Source organism: Octodon degus, unplaced genomic scaffold (genome assembly GCF_000260255.1).
Source record: "Octodon degus isolate 3935 unplaced genomic scaffold, OctDeg1.0 scaffold00316, whole genome shotgun sequence".
NCBI classification, from domain to species: Eukaryota; Metazoa; Chordata; class Mammalia; order Rodentia; family Octodontidae; genus Octodon; species Octodon degus.
Genome location: NW_004524892.1, coordinates 883,838 through 903,788, shown reverse-complemented (window position 1 = coordinate 903,788; position 19,951 = coordinate 883,838). Strand labels below are relative to the sequence as shown.

At 34.8% G+C, this 19,951-nt stretch overlaps 1 pseudogene; it reads right to left on the bottom strand.

Annotated features, from left to right (window-relative positions):
* Positions 1–1,690: 1,690 nt before the first annotated feature.
* Positions 1,691–19,951, bottom strand: part of LOC111814443 — an 82,958-nt pseudogene continuing 64,697 nt past the window's right edge.

Genomic DNA, 19,951 nt, shown 5'->3' with positions numbered 1-19,951 from the left:
ATGGCTTCAGGGTAAATCCAGAGGGGATTTGACTGACCTTGTCAGATACAGAAGTTACATTTTTAGTTATATAGGTCTTGCTTTAACTTGGTCTTAACCATCCAGCAGAAAAATATAAAAATGCGATATAAAAGTAAAGCCATATTAATATGCTGAGCTGCAGAAGTCTCAAGTCAAGAACTTCAGAAAATTTCCAGTTCTGTTGATAAACCACTATTATTATGGACTATTGGACTATGTTGGGTTATTTTGCTGAATTCAAGTACCTACAATATTGGAACTCGTATCAAGTATGAAAAGGTCCTTTAAAGACCTCTCCAAATATAGCTTCTCTAAGAACAATGGAACACCCATCTCTGACAAAACAAAACGAAAAAGAGGGATATAAAGAAGGACAATTTTGAAGTGAAAAAAATGTATATCCAAAATAGGATAGATATACAAGTACCTTCTATTAATTGGATGAGAAGAAAAATTTTTACTAATATTGTTTAGACAAGATATCATGTCTACATCTTGTCCTCTGAATAACTATAAAGACAATATGCAGTGAAAAATTATTATTACTGTCCTAGTAACTTGTTTTGAAACTATTTCATTGCTATTTTTTCTCATTAAAGTGAATAAAGAATTAAAAAATATTAGGGCCAGCCAGATAGCTCTGCACACTAACATGCCTGCTTTGGTAGAGTGCAGCGGCTGGTCTTCTATCCTCGGTGTGCTATGCCAGCCCTGCCCCTGGGGTGTGTTGAGGAGGTGATTGAGACTGGGCATGGTGGCACATGTCTGTCATCCCAGTGTTTGGGAGGCTGAAAACAGTAGAATCACTACAAGTCTGGTCTACATAGGGAGACCCTGTACACCCTGTACACCCTGTCCTAAACATAATAAATAAAGAAATTTGTGTTATATAGTCTTGTGTCTCCATATTTGGTTCATACATATTTTTGACTGTTGTCTCTTCCTCTTGAAGTTTTCCCCTAACAAGTATGTAGCCACCTTCTTTAACTTGATCATCCCTGGTTTGAAGTTCACTTTGTCTGGGCACAAAATAACTAACCCAACTTTTTTTTTCTGAGTTCCTGGCACATGGAGTATCATTTTCCATCTCTTGACTTTCAGTCTATGAATCTCCTTTTGAGTTAAATATGTTTCTTGTATCCAGTGTACTGTTAGATTTTGTTTGTAGATCCACACTGCCTATTTCTTTTAACTGATCAATTTAGGCCATTTTTGATGATTATAACTGATATGTATTGGCTTATCTTTGTTGTCTTATTTTCGTGCCTTTGATTCTCTACGTTTCCTGTGTTTAATAGTGTTCCCTGTTTGGTGATTGCATTGTGTTGTTGCTTTTGGAATTATGGTCATTTTTATCTTTTTTCTAGAACATCTTTCAGTTTTCTTTGTAAGATTGGTTGGTCATAATGAATTTATTTTTTCTTTGTTATGGAAGTGTCTCACTACTCCATTAATTTTAAGATACAGTTTTTCAAGGTATAACAATCAGGTTTGGAAGTTGTTTTCTTTCAGCACTTGAAATATTTTACTCCAAGCTATTCTTTTTTTTTTCACTGATGACAATTTATTATGTTTGCAGCATACAGACCAAATAGTAATTAGACCAGGATTATGTCTATGTAGAAGTGGGCAAAGATAGATGCCAATCTTGGGGGGGGGACATGTGTATTTAATCATGAGTTAGTTGTTTGATCTTCTGCTTATGTCGTTCAATTTCTTTCTCCATACGTTCAATTGCCTTTTTATGATGATAGATTTCATCTTCATGATGTTTCTTCAAGGCTGCTAGTTGTTCTTTAGTCTTCTGTTGGAAGAAGCGCTCCTCTTCAGCCTGCTCTCTCTTCGAGAAGGCCCCACCAGCGTCTCGGATTGAGCCAGAAGAACTCTCATGATCCTGCTATTGTTCCTAACGCAGTAGTCGCTCGTCACTTGGCATGGCAGCTTGTCTCCCAAGCTATTCTTGACTTGATGTTATGTGTTGAATAGTCTTCTCTGATTTTGATAGGCTTCCGTTTATAAGTGATCTGTTTCTTTTCTCTAGCAGCTTTTAGTATGTTGTTGTGCTAAATTTTTGGTATTTTCATTATGTTACTCCTTGGTGTAGATTTATTTTGTGCAATGCTAATTGGAGTTCTATATGTCTCAGTTATCTGAATGTCGTATTTCTCCCCATAATTGGAAAGTATTGTGAGATCACTTCTGCAAATAGGCTTTTTATGGGATTTGTGTTGAATCTTTGATTTTCATTGACACATCAATCTTATCTTATTCATCTTTGTGACATCTTGTTGAGTTATTACTTCCTTTTCCCTTATTAATTTTAAGAGATCTTTCCTTTCATGGTCACTAACTGTAATGATGTCTTCAAAATCTGAAAGTGTATCTTGAGTTTTGACAGCTTTTTATGAAATTTTAATTTCCTGGGTATCTCTTTGAATCTGATTCTTGCATTGTATTTCTTTCCTTTATCATTCATTCAAGGTTTTCACTGTTTTTCTATGCTATTCTATTTTTTATCAAATGGATTCTTTAATATACTTAGTAATTCTTTCATTATGCTTATCATATTTTTACCTGAGATATTATTTCTGATCTGATTTCCTCTATACTCACCTGTAGTTGTTTATTTACTTCAGATGTGTGGCTTCCAATTTTTTGTATTCTTTTCTCTCCTGGACTTGTTCTCCGTGGGCTCATAGTCTGAGATTGTATATTACTCCTTCTTTCATTCATTTTTTATTTCAGAAAGAAAACCTTTTATTTCTATGATAATCCTTGTAAAATTTTGTAGCAGTTAACTATATTGCTGCTTTTAAAGCCACTCTGAGAAGATTCTGTTCTTCAGGGATATCTTCTCTGTGTTGGAGATTTTTGGTTTGTGCCTGTTGCAAAATTATGCCTTCCCTATTAATTGAGAGTGGGATGTCAGTTTATATTTGACACTGTCCTCCATTTTAGGTGTAAGGCTTTTGTGAAGTTATTACCTCAGAGCTTCCCCATATTGTCACTCAACCAAGAACATGTGGTCAAAACAGATAGGATATCCTAGCTACAGGATATTATTCTCAATGATATTAATGTCAACCAAAATTTAGAAATTGACAAACTTTGGTTATTATTTCTTTTGTACTTTATAACATTGGGTCAAAGTCCATAGTTTTATAGCAAAACAAATCATACATTGGAGATCTGCATGCAAAATGTTGAAAATGAACTTGGATTAGTTGTAAGTGTATATTGCAAAATCTAGGACAAGTACAAAAAGTAAAAAAGTATGTCATATGCTTTAAAAAGGAGAGAAAAATAAATCATCTAAAATATTCAACAGAAAACAAAAAGAACTGGAGCTCAACACTACTGAGTTCTAGTATTGACTTCAGTTATTTAATAGTATGTGCAAATCACTAAACCCCTTCAGTATGTTTATTCATCATTAAAGCAAGCTATTACTATGGTTATGAATTTAATTGTGTTTTCCCATCCTCAAATTCTTATATTGGTGCTCTATTTTCAATGTTACTGTATTTGAATATAGGGTATTGAAGAAATTAAATTTAAATGTGGTTATATTGATGGTACCTTAATCCAGTAGACCTATGTATCTTTATAAGGAAAGGAAGAGAAATTGGCTATGTTTGTCTGTCTCTGGCTCTTTCTTTCTCACTCTGTCTCTGTCTGTCTGTCTGTCTGTCTGTCTGTCTGTCTGTCTCTCTTCCTCTCTCAGTCACTTTCACTCTCTGCCTAGAGGAGAGGCTATATCTTTACAGAGCAAGAAAGTTTTCATCTACAAACCAGGCAGGGAAGCCCCACCAAAAAAGCAACCATCATACATTGGTTTATGACATCTAACTTCTGTGTGAAAATAAATGTTTATTATTTAAGCCATCCTATCCATCATAATTTATGACAGAGCATGTAGACAACAGTTCTTAAAATCATGAACATAATTATGTAGCAAATAATCTTTGAAAACCTTAATTTCATACGTTTATGTATGCTATATTCTTATTAATCTTCATTTTTCTATAGCTAAGCCATTTAAAATTTCAATAGGTAACTGTTATGTGGGTGCAATTAATTTACATCTAGCAATTAATGTTTGATTCTCAACACCTTAATTACTCAATTTGATCAAATACTGTCTTGATAATATACTACAAATGTAAGAACAATAAGAACAGACAAAAAAAGCTACAGATCCATATTTTACTACAAACAGCAGATAATCTAAGCTTGAGTGGTGATAACAGAACATAAAAATTGGTGGACTAACTGCAATTTGAAGGCTCATTTCTATGGGACTCTATATATCTTACTTGGGAATTCAGTTATAGCCTGGAACATATCTCCATATTCTCTTGATTTTTGTCTTTCTTCCCCTTTTAATTTCAAAAAAACTAATGCTGCATATTTTCTGTTCGTTGTTTTGGAAGCATTATCTCTGCACCTTTTTTAAGAAAGTGAGAGAAATAGGTTTAATCCAAAGCCCTCATTTCCATTACCTTAAGATTTCTCAGTAATTTTTCTGATGGGGTGAACATTCTTGTACTTGGTTTCAGGCCCAAAGTATATGCAACACTTCAATAAAATTGCTTAAGACATACTGAAGTGAGTGCCAAGGATCCATAAAATCCTCAAATATATTTTTAAAAAGACCAAATACTTCTTGTACAGGCATCAAATTAAATGTAATAGGTTTTATTTATTTTTTTCTGCTGTACCGGGGATTGAACTCGGGACCCTGTGCTTGCCGGGCAAGTACTTATACTACTGAGCTATCTCCACAGGCCAACATTTTCTAATTTTTTTGGAGTTATACTCCAACACTGATAGAATTCTGTTTTGCATTAGATGTGATGCACAGTTGCAATCTATGTTAAGAACTGTAAATTTTACAAACTTCATTTAAAACCCTTACCATTATGCTATTTTTTGTCTACTTTCCATTTTAATCTATTGCAGTCACTCTTTTAGTTTAGTTCCATATACATTTATTTGAGTGTTAACAATGTACTAGCTGACCACATGGTAGGACCTGGGGATAGAAAGATTAATGTACCTACAAGTTCTTCGTTAAGAAACTCCACGGGGCTGGTGAGATGGCTCAGTGGTCTAAAGCACCTACTTAGAACAAGCTTAGCAAAGCACAGGGACCTCGGTTCAATCCCCCAGCACCGCATGCCAGCCAGCCCCGCCCCCTGGTGGGCTGAGCTGGACACACACACACACACACACACATAAATAAATAAAATTTATTTTAAAAAAAGAAACTCCAACGTTCACAGGCTCACAGGGAAACCTTCTAAGGTATTATACATGATGAATGGTATTAAAGAAATTTGTGCCACCTGAAGCAGTAATGCACAGGGAATAGGAACCACCACTGCTCCACTTTTGACCACTAGTGTTTCTGAAAGTCTTAGATCACAATGGAAAATAAAGAATGGATTTTAACTATGGGAGTCATAGGTTTTAGTTATATTGTTTGGACTTTGAGTAAGTCACTGCTTGCAACATTTACACCTGTAATATAATTTTCTTGCTTAATCTTAGGAAACTCCAAGGAATGATATAACCATCAATGAATAACCATCACTGAATTTTTTCCAAGCAGTGGATTTTTGATCTTGAAGTCAAGTATTGGGTCTTGAAACAGTTTTCAGAAAAGTTTGGAAAGCAAGACATGTACTTGTACTGTATTTGACAATATATATGCAGAATTTTAAACCTTTAATCATCTGGGAATGGAATTCTGGAAAGAGTAGGTACCCAGGTTCTACCCATACTTCTACTTGTTGCCACATTTGACTCTAAGATATTTGGTCTAATAGAGGTATGGATATTTCACCTGAGAAGTGGCAAAGATATCTAGATATCTAAGTGTATGTGTACATTTTCCTGAGGGTGCTTCTATATATCAAAGAATGTTTAGATGATGGGCATTGAGGATTTCTCATTTTTATACTATGCCATATTGGTAGTGAGGCCCATTTTTCTAGAGATTTTCAAGGCAAAGAGCAGGGACAAGATGTGAATAAAGGATAAAACACTTGTGTTCAAGTGGAGGTGTTTGGCTTATAAATGTGATGTTTTAAGGTCAAAATATATGCGTTCTAGTCTCATATATGCCATTAACTTACTGTGTGACCATCAAGAAGTAATTTTTTGTTCTGGGCTTCAGTTTCTTTACATATTATTATTAATAGTATTAATAATAATATTATTATTATTTTGCGTTTTAAGACTGGGTCTACAGGGTGTACAGGGTCTCACTGCATGATCAGACTCATAGTGATCCTCCTGTTTACAGCCTCCCAAGTTCTGGGATTACAGGTGCACACCACCATGCCCAGTGGTGGCCATCTCAGCATGCCCCAGGGGTGGGAATGGCACTGCAGGCCCGGGGATCAAACTCCTGGCCCCTGTGTCTGCCTAAGCAGACACTTTAATAAGCTGAGCTATTTGACTAGACCTTGTATATTAAATTTTTGAGTCCATGTTTTCTCCTCAAGTTATAGAATTCACAGTCATTTTTAACTGAAAGTTATAGAGTATAAAAATAATAAAATAAAAAACTTTAGAGCACACCACCAAAAATAGTTATTAGTATTCCATTATATGCTTCCAAGACTCCTCAAGGTAAATATTCTATCCTTTTGTCCCTAAAACAATTTGAAAGGCATGGAAATTACTGTGTTTCAGCATTCCAATTACATCTCCTCAGTTGCATAGTTTAATCAGAAAGGACTCTTGAATATCAAAACCAAACCAAACAAACAAAATGGACACACAACCCCAAACCAACAAACAACTACAACAAAAAAATCCAAATGAAAACCAGTGCTTGATTTTTGTTTCAGAAAATATGGTCACCATTACTCTGTTATACTTATTTTTTTCTCCTAGTTCTCTCTCATATATATTAATTATTTTTAGCAGTGAATATACTTTACAAAGTAATTGAAACTTTGATTAATGTATATTGCTTGGATTTATCATTTACAAATTACATGTGTTCTGGAATATAAATAACCATTCCTAAAACTAGTCATTGCATTATCACAACTTGCAGAGATTAGGAAGCAGCAGGTTTGCATTTAGGTGAAGAAGCATGCAAATGATGTGATGCCTGCCTGAATTTTCATCTCCAGCCCAAATCACTCTTCTGAATTTGAAATATGAATTTTAAGCCACCTGTTCTAATTTTTAATCTGGCACCCCAAACTCATTTATCTTTCCTCCAAGATTTTTTTCTTTTCCTGAATTCATTGTTCAGGAAACACTACTGGAACCACTATTTTAATTTTCTCAATTACTAGTAACTTCAGCAACACTTGCTTTTCTTGTCTTGGGAAATGAACCCAAAGCCTTTGCACTGAGCTACATTCCCAGCCATTTAAATTTTCATTTTGAGACAGGGTCTTGCTAATTCACTAAATTGCCTCAGCTGGGCTTGAATTTATAATTCTCCTGCTTTAGTTCCTCAGAATACTATGATAAAAGTTGTGTTTCATCACCCCTGGTTTTTAACAATACTTTTGGATTATCTATTGCACTGATAAATCTAGTTAGTTGTCCAGTTATGGTGATATTCTTTTATAATGTGTCCCACATTGTGCAAATTTTTTCATGCTATTACCACCATCATCTTTAAGGCTGCCATGATGTCTCATTTCAAGTATTGTAAGAACTTCTTAGCTTATTTACTCTCTAAGTATTGAAGTCAGCTTTATTGACTACAGCAACTATTATCTTAGGTCCTTGGTGGTATGTGTGCATTTTACATTGATGGAAGTGAGGAAGAAATGACATTTTCAGCACAAGGATATCATGATCTTGCAGAACTGTCTAGAGTAATTGAAGGCAACATTAAGAGTTCATAGTGGCTTAAGAAAACTTTTACCCATAATTAAATTTGTATATAAATTTGCAGCAATTTTATTGTGCATTTTATCTCTAATTTGGATGTTAAAGCAGATCTGACACCTGTAGTTTCCCAGGTCCAAAAGAATTGGTCTTATTTGATTCTTCTCTTATTCAAGTACATCAGCAGAATGCTTTAGTGTTGCTTTTTTCCCTTTATCCTTGTCTGGTCCATATCACAGATGTTACGGATTCAAAGATTCCCTTAGGTTTGGGTGTTTCCATCTTAATTTTTGGCCTTGGCCTCTTCCAATATGCACCTTCCCATCACTCATACAGGCGCATAGCAGCTATGTTGATGGACTCTGCAACCATCTTACACAAATCCAGGCCAAGAAATGATGTTCAGTCTATCCCTGGAGTATGTTTTCATCTTGCTGAAGCTGTAAACTTGTCCAGATTATGGTTCCTTCCACTTATGTACACTAGGAGGCACTTTACAAAGACATTAATCAATTTCCTAATCATTTCATGTCACAGAAGGTAGAAATCAGGTGGCTTGTAGGAAAGTAAGACCATAGCAACACTGTTCTAGTGGTTTAGGCTCAGAGCTCCTTAAATTCTCAAGGCACAATAACAATCCATTGGACATTTCTGGAATTTGTCCCAAAAGCAAAAAAATTTCCAAATGAGAAGAAAGTTTGGGAGAATATAAATGTCCTAGCTGTCAGGTGAAGACTGCCCCCTATGGATGTTATGGCATGGTCAGCCATGATCTCAGCCCAGCTACCCCTGTGTTGCCATCCCATCAGTGGTCTTGCTGGCAGGATATAAGGACAACTATACTGGGCTTGCCCAGTATCTCAAGTATGTGCAGCACTTCCACTAACTCAAACCACATGCAGAAAGATCATGTCATACTTGGCTCATAACCAATTGAGAAAGGCATCAGAGGGTGTCCAAACCTCAACTTGTTTGAACAAATATTCAAAAACATTTCTAAGGGGATATTCCAGAAAAAAATACTCTAAGTCTTAAAACAGATGTTTAGTTTCTAAGATTGTGTTGATTTTCAGCCATTATTAAAGGCTTTAGCTGGGACCAAATACTTTAAGCTTTGAACTATGGTGTATATTTATAGTTTTCTTAATTATTTATTTTATCCCCTGCGAAGACTGGGTCAAAAAACAAAGCAAAATACTAAGAGTTGGAATAATGCTGTGCTTCAGAGTTAAACAAGCTAAGGCTTATATCTCTCACTAGGTTGGTGAGTTAACCTGTCATAACCTCAGTTTCTTTGTCTGTAAAATGGGGATGACAATATTGCTTAATAAGTTTGTCAATTGGATTAAAATTTATTGCAAACAGAAGACAACACTATGAATTACAATAACTACAGTGAAATTCATATCATTTTGTTAAGCGCAATTCTGTATCACTTGTAATATTTCTGTTTTAATACTATTTAACACTCTCTTTAAAAAATCAAATATAGAGAACATATTACACATAAAGTGTTTGCATAGTGTATACCATGTCTAAAACTGCAATAAATCCTAAAGAATATTGTTATTACTAGTAGTACATTTACTTTTATTATTATTATTTTTATACTAATGCTGCTACTAATAGTACAGGCGATAAGGGCTATTACCAAATTAAGTCAGGAGTTGCAGACGATTGCATTTTCCTACACTATGAAGCAGCTTGTAGTCATAAGGAGAAAGATTCCAGAACTGTACTTTGAGATTGAAATAAGGTAAGTACTAGACCAATGTAGAGACCTGCCATTTTATTTTTCTCAACTCAGAATAAAGCTCTTTTTCCTTTCATTAGTTTTCTATGTGACTTAGTTAAATACACTTCAGATAACTGGGTTTCATTAACCCCTTTCGAATATAAAGCCAGATGACACTTCATTACAACTAGCTGACCCATACCACATGTATAAAATGTGAGAAGAGTGTGGTCTGAGCAAACTGGTCCACAAGGAGTATGATACTGACTTGCAAAGCACTAAGCTTACCAGCTCCTAATCTAATGATTTAGTATATCCCCCTCTTCATCATCCACTGCTGAAGAGTAATATCTTGGTTTCATTGTAAAAAGGGAAGCATGGTCTTATTTTCAATATAGCCAACACCTTAATATATAATATTTCTATTTATATATTCTGATTGACAATAACTTAAAAATGTTTATACTGCTGGAGATCAAATAGGGACCTTATTTAGGCTAGGCAAGTACTATATCAGTAGGCTGTATTACATGAGCAATCCATAATAACTCAAAAGAAGTTCATCCATACATCAATCCATCCATCCATCCATCCGTCCATCTATTCATCTATCTATGCATCCATACATCCATCCAACAAACACATCTTTGTTGAGCAGCTACAACATTCCAAACATTGCTCTAGACACTGGGGTTACAGCTCTGAGCAACAACAAAATATAGTTCCTGCTACCAGAAAGTATACAGTGTAGGTAGCTGGTGTGGTCAATGTAGTGTACCAAGAAATTTCAATAAACAAAGTTCTACCTGGCTTTTTCCAAATAAATGCTGCTCAGTATTTTTGAATTGGACATGTTTTTCAGAGAATTCATTGGGTTAAGATAGAAAAGATAAAAAAAGATAGAAAAAATACCAATAGACTTGCATCCAACTTGAGAAAGTGTTCAGAGAGTGGTTTGGGAAAGGGCTTTAGTAATATTGTGACTATTTTGATTTTTCTTGTTAAACCAGTTTATTTAAATTGTACATCCAATATGCTTTATAGTTAATGTATATAACTATATAACTTGTAAAATATGACAAGAAAATATTGTGACTTTATATTGTATAGTTCATAAACTGGCTCTGAAGGTAGTTCTAAACTTATCAATTAAAATATTCTGAGGGGGGCCTGTCCCTTAGCTCAGTTCTTTAAGTAGCTGCTTCAACAAAGCAGTCAGGCTCAGGTTGCTGTGGTTCGATCCCCACAACTCAAGCCAGCCAAACCTGCCCTGAAGGCATTCGGAGCAAAACAAACAAACAAACAAACAAACAACCAAACAAAAAACCCAAAACTAAAATACTCTGAGTAATGGCAACATTATCAGAACAAGTATGTTTCTACCCAAGAACACAGTGTATATTTTAGTGCATATGCTGCAGAATGTTATTAATATAAATTCTGTTAGCAGTTAATTTGTCGAAAATCAATAAAAAGAAAAAGTCAGAATCTGAGCATGTTGGTGCATAACTGTAATGATAACACTTGGAAGGATGATGTAGGAAGATAGTTCAGAGAAGATTAACTACACAGTTAAACCTTCTCTCCAATAAAAGTAAAACAAAACACAAAAGAGACCTAGAATTTAAAAAACTATTTAGATATTAACATGTATGTATATGAACCTTGTTCTTACAACTGTACAATGTAAGTAGTTATAAAATTAGATTTAAAATGCATCAAATCAAATTACTTTTGTACTTAGATACTTGCAGGGAATTGTTACATAGAATTCTAAATGAGTCTTAAAAATTACAAAATAATTATTTGGCTATTTCCTATGCTATGTTAATTTTTATAAGAATATTACTCTTTTTTTCCTGTAGAAATACTGCCTTCTGATTTGATGCCAGTGCATGATCAAGTTTTTTGCATATTAACTGATATTTGTGTTACAGGCAGAATGTTAAATCAGGAATTGTAAACAATTCCTAGGCAATGTGTATAATATTTGTAAGTCATTCCTAGAAATTGTTCACAATGCCTGTAACATATACGCAGCCAGCAAGATGCCACAGATATATAGAAATCTTCAAGATGCCAACTGTTTATACTTATGTTATCTCTGGTTTGGAACTTTTGTTTTATCAATTGTACTTATTTGTGTTTATATGTTTAGATATTATTCATAATTCTAGTATTAGTAGTATTACCTAATTTTCATAGCTGTCAAGGATTACTGTATTTTTCTAGCTCTTTCGTGGTCCAAGATGTTGGGCATGCTCATTTTAAAAGTCATTAACCTCCTTTAGAATATTTTGCTAAGTTTAGACACCTTTAATATTCAAATAACGGAACTTAACAAAAAAAGGGTATACAGATGAATGTCCATTTTGTATCTGTGTATTCAAAGTGGTTAGGATAGATATATAGTTACATTCTCTTAATGAATAGAGGTATTTGTTCTAATGGTGTTTGTAGATAGGATATCATGTCTGCATCTTGTATAGCAATTAACCACTAGGAAGAATGTTTGCAATGTGTTAATTATTGAAACTGTCCTACCAATTTGATTTGAAACTGTCTCATTGCTATTTGTTTGTCAATAAAATTATGGGAAAAAAGTCATTAAGAATAAAACCATGTCAGCTGCTCTAAGGCCCTATATAAATTTTCTTATTCCTATTCACAAGGTTTAGTCAAAGCTTCCTTGCCTTTTTCTGTAGCTCACTTGATTCTGTCCAAGTAGCTTTTTACATGGCAACTCCTTGAAGCTTTCCTAGATCTTTCAAGGGAAATTTAATAACTTTTGATGATGGTACTCTATTTAATCATGAAACTATTGTGTTTCTTTGCTCATTTCTTTCTAATATGAATGGTTATGCATGTGGTACAATTATTTAATCTATTTTATTCATGTATGTATGCAATTTTATCTATGATTTTGAAATAGTATACATATTCACTTATGTCAATATTGTCTGTTATATGTTATATCTCTGTAACTTCCCCAAACCACTTGGAGATTAAAACAAAATTGAATAAGTCTCGATATTAGTAGCATTATTGGAATTCTTCATCTTTCAAAATGGAATATTTCTTAATTGATACAGCCAACTACACTAATTTGGTAACTTCTGAGTGGCTGGAACTTTATCATTCTAGGGAACCCAGTTGGATGCATATAGGGAATAAATTGGCATGATATGATATGGGATCAAGAGGGAAAACTGAAAGAGGTTGGACAGGTTCTTCTGACAACTGATCTTAGAATCCAGTGTAGATTCCAAGGAATTGGCTGGTGAAGGAAGTTGCTGCTGAGCAATGTTTTATAGTCCATAGAGATGGGACCTTTTGTCTGTGGAGATGATAAACCTCTTCCCTACTTCCACTCTCATTATATTCAGGTATGATCCCTCTCTCAGGGTAATGAGAGAATCCCTCTTACTCTGAATATGGTTATACTAGTCATTTCCTTAAATACCTTCAGTCCTTTAAGTTAATTTGTCTCTAGTACTCTACTGTGATAATCTAATTATGTACTGTGTGCTTTTTACTGTTGTTTTTATACTTATGGTGACCATATTTTCCAATCCACCAATTGAAACATATCATTTGAAAATTTAGGTAAGATATTTACAATTCTCAGTGTCTGGGGCTGGTGGGTTAGCTCAGTTATTTAAAACACCTTGTTGAGCAAAATCAGTCAGGGGCAAGGGACTTCATTTTAGTCATCAGCACCTCATGCCACACCAGACCTGCCCTTAAGGCAATGTGAACCAGTCAAAAAAAATCCTGAAATTATTAGTGTCTTGAAAATTGGTGCTTATTTCCCTTCTATGTCCCTTGCCTACTAAATATTCAATACTAATTCATGCTGATGTTAAGAACATCTTGAGGAAGCAAGGTGGTACCTACTACATGACAAGTGAAGGACACTGATATTTTCAGTGCCCAGTTTAAAAAGGTATTGTCCAAATGACTTGGCAAAATGCCCAAGTAATGATGTATTAATCTTGAAAAGAACAAAATGTGTGAGAAAAGAAGAAAAGGAAAGAAAAAGTAACAGCAGTGGCAGACAGTATATAAAGATCATATATAAGACATTGTGATAGCTATCAACCAGATTGCCTTGAAATCTACCCAAGGGATTAGTAAAGCACACTTCAGGGTATGTCTGGGTAGATCACAGAGGCCTGAATTTGGGTAGTATAGTTAGTCTTTGGTCCCTTATTCACTGTTATTCTTCTATGTACTGCTTTTGGCTGCCGTGAACTAGGTAATTGCTCCATCACACCCCTTTGCCATGCTGTTTCCACTTTGGAAATATCCACCAAGGACTGAACACTCTAAAATCATGAATGAAAATAAAGCTCTATTTTTTTAAATTATGGATGCTAAGTATTTTGTATCAGCAACAGAAAAGCTGACTAATACAATATGATTATCATGTAATGAAAGTTAATATATAGGAACTTTTTATTCAGTATACAGAATAGAAAGAGGCTTTTCATTGAAGTTTATAAAATGGGGGCTAGATAGGTTTTCATTTGTTTATGAAAATCTTTTATTGGGCCACTCATATTTCTGGGCAACAAATTTTCAAGTAAATTTATGAGAATAAAAGAAATGATGAATACAAAGTACCTGTTAATTTGAGAGGTTGCACAAATCTGGAGAAACATAATTTGTGGAATAGTGTAGGTTCATTTAAGACTGGTAGTTCTGTAGGTGTGTTATATTATTATTGTTTAGATGCACAAAAAATAGCTAGGTTAATTAATAAGATAAATAGTTATCCCTATAGAGAGTAGTGCAGTCATTCCATTTAAAACCATCCACACTGCCATCAGTGTGGAGACTATTAAAGTGAAAAGAAGATTAAATTAGATTTACCTATCAGTAGTACTCTGAGCTTGGTGCAATGGCACACATTTGTGATCCTAGCATTTCAGGAGCTTAAGGCAGGATTTTGATTGCTGCCTAGGCAATTTAGTGAGACCTTGTCTCAGTGCAAATCTCCTCAACTTAATCCCTAATACCAGAGAGAAAAGAAATCTAAAGGTATTTAGTTTAGTGGTTAATCTGTGTTACACATGAGAGTGGTACAGTATAGCAAAACATTTCATATTTATAATTACAAACTTGGGTTATTAAGACAAATTATGTTTCACTTGTATATTCATGTGAAACTCATGGTTCTTAAGACTAGGACTCAAAGAAATTCTTCTAATGAAGCTATCCTCAACATTCCACCTTAGTTTGTTTTCTTTTAGCCAATTCATTATGGACTTACTTATTTAGCATTTATTTTGTAAGATAGTAATTATTTCTAAGTATAGTAAACACTTATTTTTGAGGGACTAACAACCTAGAGGAGATGGAAGATAGGACAGGATACATCTGCTAATAAAATAGATTGGACTTCTAAAAGTTACAAAGACAAAGACTGCAATATAGTATTTTTTTTTGTCCCTTTGCCAAAAAAAAGTTAATTATAATGAGTCTTGGCAGGAATTTATTTTGGCTATTTGGTTTTGCTCAGTTCTTGAATATATGGTTTATATCTTCCAACAAATTGTGAAAGTTTTCAACTCTTCTTTTTTTCTGGGACCTGATGATGTGAATGTTGGATTATTGATTATTGTTGTAATAGTTAATACATTATGTTAACATGAGATGTTTAGAAGTTTAACCAAGCAAGTCAGCATGAGTCAGCATTTTCACTTTGTAAACATTTTCATCCTGTGAGAGAGGATGGCAAAGAGATGGTGTGAGCACTACACCTTCTGGGCGTAGGGTATAGCCTGTATACAATATAAATGAGAAAAAGAGGCTTGCTTCTCCCACTTCTGCTTTTGTCAAGTTTACTATTATCTGCTGCCTTGTGTTGTTACTTTTCACCATGTCACTCTGCCTTGGAGCCAATTCATTATGGACTGAAACCTTCAAAACTGTGAGTTAAGTAGACTTTTGTTCCTTAACCTTGGGTGCTGGGTATTTTGTCTTAGCAATGAAAGAAAAGTAACCAACACAGCATTCATTGAAAGAGAGGTGGGGGTCATTATTTTGATTATAACTGACCATGTAGTACTAAAGCTTTTAGTAATGGCTTGTGGGAAGAGTTTAGAAAGGTTCAGAGGTATCATCTGAAAGAGTAGTGCTAAAATGCCTTATACTGTTCTGTATAGTAGAATCTGTTCAAAAATCAGAAGAGCAGAAGACTGATAGAAATCCTACTGGTAAAGATCAGGCTTGGGAAGTTTCTGCTGGGAAGGACTGCATTGCCTGTTAGAGTGCAAACAATATTTGCTATGGCTTGGCAAAAAGTTTGTCTGCATTTTGCTTGTGTCCAAAGACTTTGCCTGGGACTAAGATTAAGAACAGTGGGCTAATTCATCTGGCAGAAGAAATTTCAGTGCAGCCTAATGTTGAGGCAGTAGCATGGTTATTGTTGGGGGATGTTAGCCAGATCTATGTTGAGAATCAAGAGCAAAGAGTTGAACAGGATGATTTTTTTTTGTGGTACCTGGGATTGAACTCAGGACCCTATTCTTGCCAGGCAAGTGGTTATTCTACTGAGCCATCTCCCCCCGGCCTAGGATGATTTAAAATATTGTGAATTTGAGCAGAAAGGAAGCTCCAGTAAAGCTGTGGACTGCAAAGATAGAGCTGAGGTCTATTGTTGAGAAGAATAGGAGAATATTACAAAAGATGGCCTAGAGACATCACAAGAAGAAGCAATTCTTCACCATTTAGAGCCTCAAAATTGCAAGAGTAAAAGACTTTTGAGGAGAAAGCCACAGAGCACCATGTTCCAGAACGGTGGTGGACTTGCCATCTTTCAGAATAGTGACAGCCTAGAGAATTTGTTCCCCAATTTTTTTTCAGAGTGCTCAGTGGCCCAGGCACTGAAGCCCTACCGCCAATACAGGGGGAATTCTGGATACTAGTACAGATGGCAGCAGGCGTTGGCATCATCCACATGGTGCTGGTTTTAGGTGCATGCAGTATCCAACAGTTGTGGTGTTCAAAAGCCTTCCACCTTAATTTCAGAAGGCCTGGGAGGAGAGATAGTGTGCCCCAGAAGGGCAGTGTGTGAAGGCTAAGGTACAGTGGAGACCTCAGAAGTTTCAAAAATCCAAGAATATGGGTCATCTCTAGAAAGCTTCAAGGAGGGGCAAAGTGTGCCTAAGAGATAAGTTGTGGGATCTATAATCACTGTAAGTGGAGTCACTCAAGTGCTTTGGAGCTCACAAATTGCCACAGATTTGTTTAAACCTGGATATGGGACTATAGAATTTAATGTTTACCTTGATGGATTTGTATGTTCCAAATCCTGTATATTTCCTGTTTGAAACTTTTGGAATGAAAATATTTATGTTGCATTATTGAATATTGTAAATGTTTACCTTTTTATTTATACAGGGGCTTGTAGCTAAAACCTTGCCTTAAATCTCAACGGAAACTTAGGACTTGTGCCTTTCTGCAATTCTGAAATTATTAGGGCTGTTGTAACTTTTAGAAACAGTTTAGATGCCATTTACATAAAGGAATGTGCATGAGTCTTTGGGGGTCCAGGGGAAGAATTTTATGGTTCTAATGTAATGTTGATAGACTTAATACTAGTTCTTAGAGATGTTTAAACCTATGTTATAATGTTCAAGTTGTGAAAAGGTAAGAAACCATTTTAAAGAACTGTGTCTGGTTTTCAGTTTGACAAGGGGTGGATTGTAAGGGTTGATACATTGTGTCAACTTGGGACATCTAAAAGTTCAACTAAGTAATTTGGCAATTCTATAATGTAGTGTACAAGGGACATGCTCTTAGGCCTCTAAGATGTTGTGCATGTGTCACCTTGAGAAGTTTACAAGGTCAACTAAGTGACTCAACAGTGGGCCAGGGTCTCACTTTGTAAACATCCTGAGTGTTCAAGAAGAGGGCATGGAAATGGTGTAAGTACTAGGCCCCTTCTGAGGGCAGAGAGCCTGTATACACTATAAGGAAGGAAAAGACATTTTTCTTCCTCCCTTTTTGTGCTCTTATTTTTTTAGCCTACTTTTGTCACCATTAACTGTTGCCCTGTAACATGCTACCCTGCCTTGGAACCAGCTGATTATGGACTGAAACCACTACAGTCTGTGAGCTAAATAAATCTTTTCTTCCTTAATTTTGGGCATCAGGTATTTTTGCCTCAGAAATGAAAGAAAAGTAGCTAAGATACATATATTTAACATTTAATTATTCTTTTTATCCACATTTCTCTCCACAGGTCCTACCCTGCTTTCATCTCTATATCCCATGTTTACATTTTAATTATTATTGCTATTATTTTTGGTACATGTTTGTGGCATATTCTTTTTACATGTATCATGGTATTTTGGACATGTCCATGACACATCTTTTTAAAAAAATTAAGTTTACTGATACATTTTAGGTATACATAATGATAATATTCATCATAGGGAATTTGTACTTGTACATGATATGTCTTGATTTTTTCCCATTCTACTATCCTTGCCTTGAAGCCCTCTTCCCCTCTCTAGTTACAAAAGCTTCATTTCCATTTTTTTATGCTTTTCTTCCCGTTACTTCCTTTCCTACTCCATCCTCTCTAATTCTGCTTCCTATTTGAAAATTTTCTTTCTATTTCACAACATATATTATGTATTTTGCTCCTCATTTATATTTTCACCTTTTCAACCAGAGAAACTATGTGGCATTTACACATGTGTGTCTGATTTTTTTATTTCCCTTCAGAGTATCTTCTTATGGTGCATCTATTTACCTAGAAATGTCTCGAGATTATTGTTCATTATTGGCTGTGTAGTACTCCACTGTATAAAAGAATCACATTTGCCTTATCCATTCATCATTTTGGGCTGTTTTGAAGATTTAGTTATTACAAACTGTGCAGCTATCACATGAGTGTGCATATATCAATGAGGTATGATGTATTTAATTCTTTTGGGAGGATACCAAGAGGGAGAATTCCTGGGTCAAATGAGACCTTTATTCATAGTTTTCTGAGGAATCTCTTCACCGATTTCTGTAGTAGTTGCTCCAGTCTACATTTCTACAAACAATGGAAATTTGTTCCCTTTTTTCCACAGCCCTTCCAGCATTTGTTTTAATTTGCATTTCTTGAATGACTACAGATGTTGAATATTTTTTTCATATATTTCTTTGCTGTTTGTACTTCTTCATATGAAAAGTGATGCCCACTTAAGGATTGGGGTTTTAAATTTGGGGTGGATAATTTTTTGAGTTCTTTATATATTCTAAGCATTATTCCTTTGAAGAACAACTGGAAAAAAGTTTTCTCACACTGTAATTTGTCTGTTCACTCTGTTTTTAGTTTCTCTTGCTGTGGAAATGCTTTTTAATAAGATGAGAGTCCAGTTTTTGATTCTTTGTGATAGTTCCCATGCAGTTAGATATTGTTTGTAAAGCCTTTGATTACAGCACTGTCTTTAAGAGTTTTACCTATTTTATCTTCCAGAAGATGTAATGTGTCTGTTTTAATACCTAGATCTTTGATTCATTTTTCATTTTAGGTTAGTTCTCATGAAAGACATGGGTCCCTTTTTAATCTTTGGGATGTAGAAAGCCAGTTATTCCAATAACATTTATTAAAGATGCTTTTTTAGTTCTTCCAGTGAATTTTTGGGCATTTTGTCAAAGATAAATTGGCTAAGTATACCTGGAATTGTTTCTGCACCTTATAATGTGTTTCATTGATCTTTGGGTCTGCTATTTACCAGTACAGTGGTATTTTTTGTCTTAGTCAGGGATTGTGATGCCCCATTGTTTTGTCTTTGTTGCCTAGAATTGCCTTTGCTATTCTAGGTCTCTGCTAGCTCCAATCAACTTTAAGATCTTTTTATCTAATTCTGTGAGATATGCCTTTGAAATTTTGATCAGGATTGTAACATACATACATATATATATATATATATATATATATATATATATATAGTAACCCCTTGCTGTTTCATGTTTCAACTTTTGTGGACTCACTATTCCTTGGGTTTTCAAAAATATTAATTTAAATTATTTATTGGGGATCTTTTGCTATGTCATGGGATTTTACAGTATCATATAGTACATATATGTTGTTAAAATTACATAGGTTTATAAATTTATAAAATAATGAATAACATTAAAAGTGTTTTTTGAAGTGTGGGAAAGGTTTTTAAGAGTGTGGGAAGGGTTTATAAAGCCTTAAAATGTATATAAATACTAAAATAAATATAACGTCACTACTTTGCTGATTTTCCCTTATTGCAGGGGTATCTGGACCGTAATCTCTGTGATTAGTGAGGGACCACTGTAGTCCCTGAGAAGGAA